General features: G+C 53.9%; 2 long non-coding RNA genes across 2 annotated transcripts; one reads left to right on the plus strand and one right to left on the minus strand.

Moving 5' to 3' along the window:
- Positions 1 to 1,922: 1,922 nt before the first annotated feature.
- On the minus strand, positions 1,923 to 8,719 carry LOC141277499 (uncharacterized). The gene is made up of 4 exons (XR_012328987.1): positions 8,582 to 8,719; positions 7,373 to 7,880; positions 6,240 to 6,316; positions 1,923 to 3,346 (listed from the first exon to the last, which is right to left on the minus strand). It is a non-coding gene; the product is annotated as an uncharacterized lncRNA (long non-coding RNA).
- On the plus strand, positions 6,041 to 8,587 carry LOC117309975 (uncharacterized). The gene is made up of 4 exons (XR_004524249.2): positions 6,041 to 6,195; positions 6,299 to 6,446; positions 7,516 to 7,633; positions 8,367 to 8,587. It is a non-coding gene; the product is annotated as an uncharacterized lncRNA (long non-coding RNA).
- Positions 8,720 to 9,550: the final 831 nt, after the last annotated feature.

Raw genomic sequence — 9,550 nt, forward strand, 5'->3', positions numbered from 1 at the left:
AAATTAAGCCTTACTTTCTGTTACAGTTGGGGAGGGTTTTGTAAAGCACTTCGGCTTTTAGGGCAAATGTTTGTTACTGGAACAAAGTGTCCCCTCCAAAATGTGCTGAAGCTCAAGGTGTCTCTGTCCCCTTCATGTGAAAGTCCAGGGCAGGTGGGTGCCAGGGCCCAGGATGTGTCCACCTTGTTTCTCCTCCTTGCTTCCAGGTGAGGGGTCCAACCAGCAGGGTGGGGTGACCATATGGGCACCATGCCCTCCATCCTAGGATGCAGGCTGGCCAAGGCCCTCACCACCTCCACCCCTTCCCCTTGGTAACATGAGACACAGTGCCACAGACATTTTGGTGGTCCCAGTTGCAAAGAGTAGGATCGCTGGGAGGTGCAGGGTAGCCGGGAGCAAGAAAAATGAAAACAGGCTCACCTGTGGCAGAGTTGCCAGGACACTAACCCACAGTCCCTGTGGGCTAATGAAATGTGATTACACATCAGCATAAGCTCTTTGATGCTTTGTGGTTCTGGAAATCCTATAGGAGGTGGTTCACAGCTGGTGAAGCTAATGCCCTCAGTGGAGGTGGTGAAGCCAAAGGTCTGCAGTTCAGACTGAAGGTGCCAGTGTGGGTGTATATACAGGACAAAACCATCTCGTGTGAGTGTAGTTCAGGCACGTTTAATGTGAATGTAGTCGTGTTATGCCTAAGGTCTTGTATCTTGTGTCTCTCTTCAGGGACCCCCCTCCTCAGTTCCTGAGGCTCCTGTAACTCACATACAGGGGGAATGGAGAGTGGGCTCTGTCCAGTCTGAGCCCTGAGTTATCCTGTGTGTGAGTCTGCTCGGGGCTGCCATAACAAACGCCACAGACAGGCAGCTACAACAACAGACATCTCCCAGTCTCGGATGCTGTCTGAGATCAAGGTGTTTCTCCTGAGGACTCTCTCCTTGGCGTGTAGACAGCCATCTTCTCCCCAGGTCCGCACATGGTCTCCCCCTGTGCCAATCTGTGTCCTAATCTCTTCTTGTAGGACATCAGTCCTATTGGACTAGGATCCACCATAGTGACTGCATTTTACTTTGATCACTTCTTTAAAAACTCCATCTCGAAATACAGCCACATCCTGGGGTCCTGGGGGTTAGGGATTAAGCATGTGAATTTTGGGGGACGCGACTGAGCCCACACCATCCTGCTTAGGAACTAACATGTGCCTTGGTCCCTCCTTTCCTCAAGTCCCACGGGGGTGATGTGATGGCCGAGGGAGAGACCACTCCTACAGTGATTGTGTCCCAGCTGGGGAAGCCTTCTCCGCTCCCTTTCATCAGGCAGCGGCAGTGCCAGCTCCCTCTTGAGGTGAGCAGTTCTGGGTCTGTCCCGGGAAGGCCCCATTGGGTCCTGCTCGGTTACACCAGGTGTCTGGGGCTCAGCAACCAGAGGAGGTGGGGAGCAGCAGGATCACAGTCCGCTGAGGGACCTGTTAGCCCCCAAGGTCTCCTGGCCTGCTGAGGTGCTCAGTGTCAGGGAACCTAGGAACCGGCAGTCTAGCGGGGATGTCGGGGACTCTCAGGGCCATGGGGGATGCCTCCCCCACCAGACACTCCAGCAAATGAGGGAAAACCTTCAGGGGATCACAGAAGGGAGAGAGTCAAGGTCTTGTTTGTGCTTCAGAAAGACCACATTGGGGTGGGATGAGAGATGCACCGTGGGGTGGGGAGCTTTGTCAGGGCCTGATGGAGAAATCAGGCACAAGATCGGGCTTGGGCCGGGGCTGTGGGTGTAGAGGGGAATTAGTGTGGGGACTGGCCACAGACTCTGGAGGAGGTGCTGACAGTCACTGGGGCACAAGGAAGGGGGAAACTGGGAAACCCCAGTGTTATTGAACCAAACTTGGGTCTGCTTGCCCCAGTGAAGTAAAGCCAACCTACTGATACCAGTTGTGGTGAAGGAAAGTGCAGCTTTAATTGTAAAAGCGCCAAGGAGGACGGGTGGCCTGTGCTCTAAAACCTGAATTCCCTGAGGGATTTCAGTAAAGCATTCTAAAGGCCAGTTTAAGGAGGTGGGTCACAAGGTATGTGATCAGCTGGTGCACAGTTCTCTGGTTGATGGTGAGGTCACAGGGCATTTAACGTTGTAAATTCTTAGGCACCAGAAGCTCTGGGGATACCTGTTCATGATCATCAAGTAGTTAATTTCTTCCACTTGGTGGTGGTTTCAGCATCTGTAAAACAACTCGGGAAGCATGCATCAGATACTATTATCCAGGTACTTCAGGGAGGAGCTACAGCAGAGGATATGGGGGAGGGGTCTGTCCTGGGAAGGCCCCGTAGGGTCCTGCTCGGTTACACCGGGTGCCCGGGCTCGGCAACCTGGGAAGCTGGGGCTGCTCCTGGGTGTGGGGAGCTGCAGGATCACAGTCCTCTGAGGGACCTGTTAGCCCCCAAGGTGAGATGGGGATGTGGTGGCTGGACAGAGGCGTCTGGCCTGGAAGAGGGGTCCGGGCTGGAAATGTCACTGGAATCATCGCAGGGAGGGAGAGGAAAGGCCAATGGGGGCATGTAGGTCACAGCAGACCACGTGCAGGTGACTGCGGTCCTGTTGGAAGCAACTCAGAGCCAAAAAGGAGTGGCCATCAGGGGCTCAGCTTCATTCTCTTGTTCCTTTGCTTATCTGTAACTTCCCACTCCCACGGTGAGGAGCCTGGCTCCCACCATCTGCCATTTATCAATTCATTTCTCCTCTTCAGGTTACATGTGCAGAGGTTTCCTAATTGTTAGCTACTACACTCTGGAAAGAACTTCATAAAATAAAGCCCACTGTTTATGTACGGTCCATTTTGCCTTTAGTCTACAGATTCTGTTCATTTCCAAAGGTAACTTAGGTCAGCACCTTATACCCCATCCCCTACAGTGAGTTTTTTTCCATGCGTTTCTAATGCAGTTAGATGCTGTCGCATTGTGTGTTTCACCCTGTGGCACTCTTACACCCTAAATAACTAAATTTGAATAGATTATGATTAACCCTCTGGGCTATACAAGTCTGTGGGCTTAGACAAATGCACAGTGCCATGTATCCCTCCTAAAGTATCACTTCAAACCAGTGAAGTGATCTGCTTATCATCTATGTGGCTTTGCTTTCCCCAGAATGGCATCAAGGGGGTCACACTGTGTGCAGCCCCTCAGACTGGACACTTTCACTTAGCAGTATATACTGAAGATTTATCCATGTCTTTCCATAGGTTGATGGTGCATTCCCTTCTGCTGTTGAGTAGTATTCCATTGCACATGTATGGGAGAAAAAACAATTCTCACAAACTCTGCACGAGTGGCCTCTCCTTCAGCCATTACATCGCCTCGTGTGACTGGAAGGAAGGAAGGACCGAGGCACATGTTAGTTCCTAAGCAGGATGGTGTGGGCTCAGTCATGTCCCCCCAAATTCACATGCTGAATCCCTAACCCCCAGGACCCCAGGATGTGGCTGTATTTGGAGATGGGGTTTTTAAAGAGGTGATTACGGTAAAAATGAGGTCACTAAGGGTGGATCCTAATCCAATAGGATTGATGTCCTACAAGAGATTAGGGCACAGATAGGCACAGGGGGAGACCATGTGAGGACCTGGGGAGAAGGTGGCTGTCTAAGCACCAAGGAGAGAGGCCTCAGGAGAAGCCAGCCTGCAGACACCTTGGTCTCAGACAGCATCCAGGACTGGGAGTTAGGTCTGTAATTCAAGCTGCCCAGTCTGTGGTATTTGTTACAGCGGTCCTGAGCAGACTCACGTGCAGGGTAACTCAGGGCTCACACGGGACAGAGCCCACTCTCCATCCCCCTGTACGTGAGTTACAGAAGCCCCAGGAACTGAGGAGGGGGTCCCTGATGGGAGGCACAAGACAGAAGATGCTAGGCATTAACATGGCTGCATTCATGTTAAAAGTGCCCGAAGTCCAATCACACGAGAAGGTTTTGTCCTGTATGTACATCGGCACCTTCAGTCTGAACTGCAGATCTTTGGCTTCACCAACTCCACTGAGGTCATTAGCTTCACCTGCTGTGGACCGTCTCCTATAGGATTTCCAGAACCACAAAGCATCGAAGCTTCATAGGACCCAGAGTCTGGGCGTTAGTGTCCAGGTGACCCTCACAGCAGAGCCGCTCAGCTGCCCGTCAGAAACCATTTCCCTTTTGCCTGTTCATGGCTACCCTGCACCTCCCAGCCTTCCCACCCCTTACAGCTGAGGCGCAGTTTCTCGTGTTACCAAGGGGAAGGGGTGGAGGTGGTGAGGGCCTTGGCCAGCCTGCATCCTAGGATGGAGGGCATGAAGCCCAGCTGGTCACCCCACCCTGCTGGTTAGAGCCCTCACCTGGAAGCAAGGAGGAGAAACAAGGGGGGAAGAGCCCGGACCTGACACCCACCTGCCCTGGACTCTCACAAGAAGGGGACAGAGACATCTTGAGCTTCAGCCCAGTTTTGGGAGACACTTTGTTCCAGCAACAAACTTTGCCTTAAAAGCCAAGGTGCTTTACAAACCCCTCCCCAGCTGTCACAGAAAGTCAGGCTTCATCTCATCACATTTTTCGCAAACCCCAGCTCACGCTGAGACCACCTCTCAGGTGATGGTGCTTCAGAGCAGCGACTTTAAAAGATCCCTGGAGTTCAGCTCTCCCAGCCCTGCCTTCAGTGTAAGGGAGAAGTTTCCTTGACAAATCTGCTCAGTTTCCTTGACAACCAAGCTTCACAATCTCCCAAACTCTTCTCCTTCAAATATTCCTATTCTAGGCTGGATGAGCCTAAAGTGACAGTGCTGTCATCATGTGCCAGAGAGTGACTCCTCCAAGCCCGTAGTTACTGGTTACATGATGCTATTGATGATTAAATCCCAGAAGAGCCAGCTTTGCAACATAACCATTTCTGGACTCGGCACTGGGTCCCCTTCCACGGACAGAGTGGAGTGGTTGTTTCCACAGGCCCCGTGGTGTAAGAGCTCACCTAATGCAGCCAGGATTTCATCCTTTCCAGGTGATTCCAGGGTCCTCATTCTCCCCAGACCCTCACCCACGTGGCTGCTGTCTGTGCCAGTCTATATGGGACCTTGGTAATCTCCTAAAATCAGGGTTATTTTATACACAGGTAATGGGTTGAATGCTGGCCCCAAAAGATGTGCTCCCCCCAGAACACGTGAACAGGACCATATCTGGGAAAAGGGTCTCTGTATATGTAGTTAAAGATCTAGAAGTGAGGTCATCTTGGGTTAGGGTGGCCCTCAATCCAATTGAGAGAGTCCTTATGAGAGACAAAAGAGGAGAAACACAGACATAGGGGAGAAGCCACGTGAAGAGAGAGGCAGAGATGGTAGGGAAGAAGCCTTAAGCCTGGGGATGCCTGAAGCCCCCAGAAGCTGGAAAAGGCAGGAAGAACCCTATCCTGGAGCCTGTGGAGAGACTTCCGTCCTGCAACACCTTGATCTCAAATGTCTGGTCTCCAGGACTAGGGGAGGATGAATTCCCGTTGATTTAAACCACACAACTTGTGGTCATTTGTTACAGAAGCCACAGAACGGTCACACAGACCCTACTCTGTAGGATCCTGGAAGTTTGGGTCTCATTAAAGGCTGACAGAGGCTGGATTGCAGAACCCTTAGAGCCAGCACTGGGCCCCAGAAATCCTAAAGCAGTGGCTGGACACCAGAATATTGAGGGGTCAGTCGGAAGCCCATTCCTAAGGGTGCCGGCTGCACACGGCATCCCCAGGTTTTTACGCCTGTACCTGTTGGGGGTAAGTATTTCCATCCTGAATCAGGACTTCTGATGTCACCGTTCACGTTGCTAATTAAGAACCCACTAGTTACACAGATGAAAACCCTATCATAACACTTGCTCCAGTGGTAAACAATTCTGAAGTTGGTCAGAGGTGGGGAATCGTCTCCCATGCAGCCAGCAGCCCCCCCGCGAGGAGCGTCCTCATTGCAAAGCTGGGGGACCGTGCCGAGGCGTCTCTGAGTAAACGTGAGCTGAGCCCCAGGCCAGCTGCTGTTGAACTTTTCCCACCCTTCCCAGGTAAAACACCTGAATATGTACAAGGACTTGAAAGCCTAGAGGAAGGGCCGTGGAGCCACCCCAGCGACAGCACGCCGTCTGACTTGGTGCCTGCAGGCCAGCCAGGATGGTCCTGGCCCCGGGCGCTCTTCTGGAAGCTTTCCATTTCCCTGCCTGAGGTACCCCTCCTGTCCCGGCCCCCACTGCTTTTTTCCTTCCTCACCTCTGCCCAGGGAGAAATTCCAGCGGCAGGTATGGGTGACACATCCTCTTCTTTAGCAGGTGGCAGCCTGGCAACTCCTGCAGGAAGTCCAAGAGAGCCCCACTCACACTGGGCCACCCACAGAGCCGTAGCCCCTCACTCCCACCTACCAGCCCAGCCCTGACACTGCTGACGGAGCAGAAGATATGGCGTCAGCCACAGCTGCAGGTACTCTTGCTGCCTGGAGCGGTGTTTATATAGACCTCAACCCAGGCACACCTAGGGAGGGCTGGCCAGCCGGGTCAGGCTGCCCAGGTCAGCCAATCCTTGCACATCAGGGACTCAGAGTTGCAGAAAATGGGCCTTGCTGCACCGGCCAGCTCCAAGGAACAGGTGTGGGGTCCTGAGGGTCAGGATAGACACGGGGCTGCAACTCTGCTTGTTTTCTCAACATTTTGTCTGGTCCATGAGTGGGAGACAACTTCAAGAAGACCCTCTCCTAATGAGAAGAAGCCAGGAGTAAGGGAGAGGAGGGGTGGTGGGTGGAGACAGAGGCCTGGTGCCCCAGCTGCAGTGGAAGCCTCTGGAAGACCCGGTGGAAGGAGGCCGCACAGAGTGAAGCCCAGGGTCACAGACCTGTCCCGGAGCTGCTGTTTGTTAGTTCAGGTCCTGCTCTGAGGTGCTTTGTATCAGCTCTGACCAACAGGAGGGCTGGGGGTGCTCTGCAATGAGGGCTACGTGCACGGTTCCTGTGTGTCCAGCCTTGCTGGGTGCCTGCCCAGGTGGCCTCCATACCCTGGTAGGGGCCTGACCACGAGAGCCCCGTGGGCTGCTGGGTGTCGGCCCAGGTGAGCTCCATACCTGGGGAGGGGCCTGACCACGAGAGCCCCGTGGGCTGCGAGCGGGGGCGTATGTATAAGCGTCCTCTCTGTGCAGCCAGCACAGAGTTACTTAGCAACTTCCCTGTGGGCTGTGCTGGGGTGAAATGAGAACCAGGAGATGCCACGGACCCCTTGAACCCCTGTCCATCTAGAGTGATGAGGTCAATAGGTGGGTGCTGGCCACTGTGCTGCATGAGGGAGACCCCACAAGTACTTCTTGTGTCTTCCACCTGACACCACGGAGGCCTCCCCAGGACAGAGCAGACAGCCTACCTGGGGCAGGTGGGAGCTCCTGGTGACCCTGCAGGGGACATGAAAGGGACGGACCAGGCAGGAGGGGGTGGGAGCCCAGGCAGAGCCATGGGGCTCGGGGCCGAGGGGGTCTTTCTGGGTCTGAGCTGAGAGTGGACGTGCAGGTGGTGAGTGTGATCCAGGAAAGCTGCCCTGGTGACGTGAGGCTGAACCTGCTTCAGAGTGACAAGCCTTCCGGATGATCCCAAAACAAGATAGTGAGACGGATCCTGTTAGAAGAAGGTAAGTGAATCCCCCCAAGAGGAGGCTCTGTGAGCTGGTCCCGGGAGGGGGGTGAAGGCAACAGGTGTGGAAGCTGCGGAGAGTGGGCAGTCCCCCTGGACAGGTGGCGGGTGCAAACGCCACTCCGTGGTCCCACGTCTGTGCTTCCGGCTGGATTACTTGGCTTCCCGGAGCCTCAGCTTCCTAGTCTGCTCGTGGGGTGATGAGTGAGATTCTCTGACTCTTTTTCACTGTCTGCCCCTCGAGCCTGTGAGAAATGGAATATTTCTTGCCATCTCAGTAAACAAAGGCTGTCACAGTCATCAGCACTTGCAGCCCTCCAGTGTGAGCCGCGGGCCCTGAGGAACTCAGGATATGCAAATACAGAATGCAGGCCCCAGAGAGCTGAGGTGCACATCAAAGGAAGGATTTCAGTGAGCCCAGACTCTGGCATCTTCGCATACAAAGAAAAGCGCTACATTCCTCACGTTGGGAGAGCTGGTTTTCCTTAGTTAACAATCACCTTTTAATGTTCCCCATTACCTGCGCCAGGCCCCTGCCCTGTCCCCTACCCCGCCCCCCCCCCCCCCCCCCCCGTACTTTAGCTCAGGAAAGAAGGAGCGCAGAGGGGCTCGGCTGAATAAGGGCCCTGGGAGCCTCGGGAGGAGTTTTCGGCCGCTTTCCCCGCAGTCGGGAGGAGGGGCGCTGACAAGGCAGCCGGACCCTGCGCCTCCCTTGCCCCGTTTCCCCTCAGGACGCTCAGGCCGACGCCCTCCCCACGCCCCCCAGGCCCCGCGAGCCAGGCCGAGGGCAGGGGCGAGAGGTGGGACTGAAGTTCCCCGGACCAGACGCTGGGGGCCGCTCTTTCTACACAGCAGCGGCGGGTGGCAGCGAACCCCTGCCCCTCGGAAGCTGGTCTTGCGCTGCCGCCCGAGCACCGGACCAGGCGGAGGGTCGGCGCCCACTTACCCGGCCCGCCGTCCGCACGACTGTCGCGGCTTCGGCCGCCGGGGCCCCTCCAGAGCCGGCAGCCTCAGTGAGGCCGCCCTCCCCTCGGGCACCGGGGCAGTTCCGTGACGGCGGAGGGAAAAGACCCCGAGCGGGAGTTCCAGCTCTGCGGAAACGCGGGCTCCTTTCTGGGCTCAGGGGGTGGGACCGCTCTGCCCCGAGGCCTTCTGGGAGGGAGGGGGCGTCGGGGGAGGGAGCCGTCAGGAGCGCAGGGTCCCTTCGGGCGTCCTGGAGGGGCGGCCCGGCCTGGGGGCCCCGCCCACTGTGGCCGCAGCCCAGGGCTTTTTTCTGTAATCCTACACAAAAACGTTAGCAAGATAGATACACAGTCTACAGTAAATATTCGCAAATGATTGTTGCTGTTGTGCTTACTATTCTATTAAACGTGTAAATTCCATAAAACACTTTATGTTCAAAGTTAAATATGAATTTTTACCTTGTTATCTACTATTCACAGTTGTGGTTAACGAATCAGAGACTGTGGCATCACTAGTTAAAAATGAGCTTGTTAAAAAAAAATGGAATTCAGGCCCACCAGAACTACTGAATCAGAATCTGCACTTTTACAATCTCCCCAGTGTACTTGTGTACCCATGAATAGTTGAAAGGTACATTTCTACCTCGACATGTCTTTTCTGTCTGAAAACTACACACATTTTAACCAGTTTGATATAAATAAAACACTCAAAAATGCATATACCTGTGTTGAAACCCTCATTTTATCATTTCTTTTCCAGATAAGTATAGTCTCTATACTGGTTTTGTGGATCACATGCCATACTCTTTTCTTATAGTTAGAAATAAGGTAGAGAATGTTACTTTGTGAAAAAATATATATATAAGTGGATAATTCAAGACACTCTTCTAAATTAAAACCAGTTCTCTTGCTGTTTTCTTCTTGGGTCACATTATGAACTCTTCCCGTGGCCA

Source organism: Tursiops truncatus, chromosome 21 (assembly GCF_011762595.2).
Source record: "Tursiops truncatus isolate mTurTru1 chromosome 21, mTurTru1.mat.Y, whole genome shotgun sequence".
NCBI classification, from domain to species: Eukaryota; Metazoa; Chordata; class Mammalia; order Artiodactyla; family Delphinidae; genus Tursiops; species Tursiops truncatus.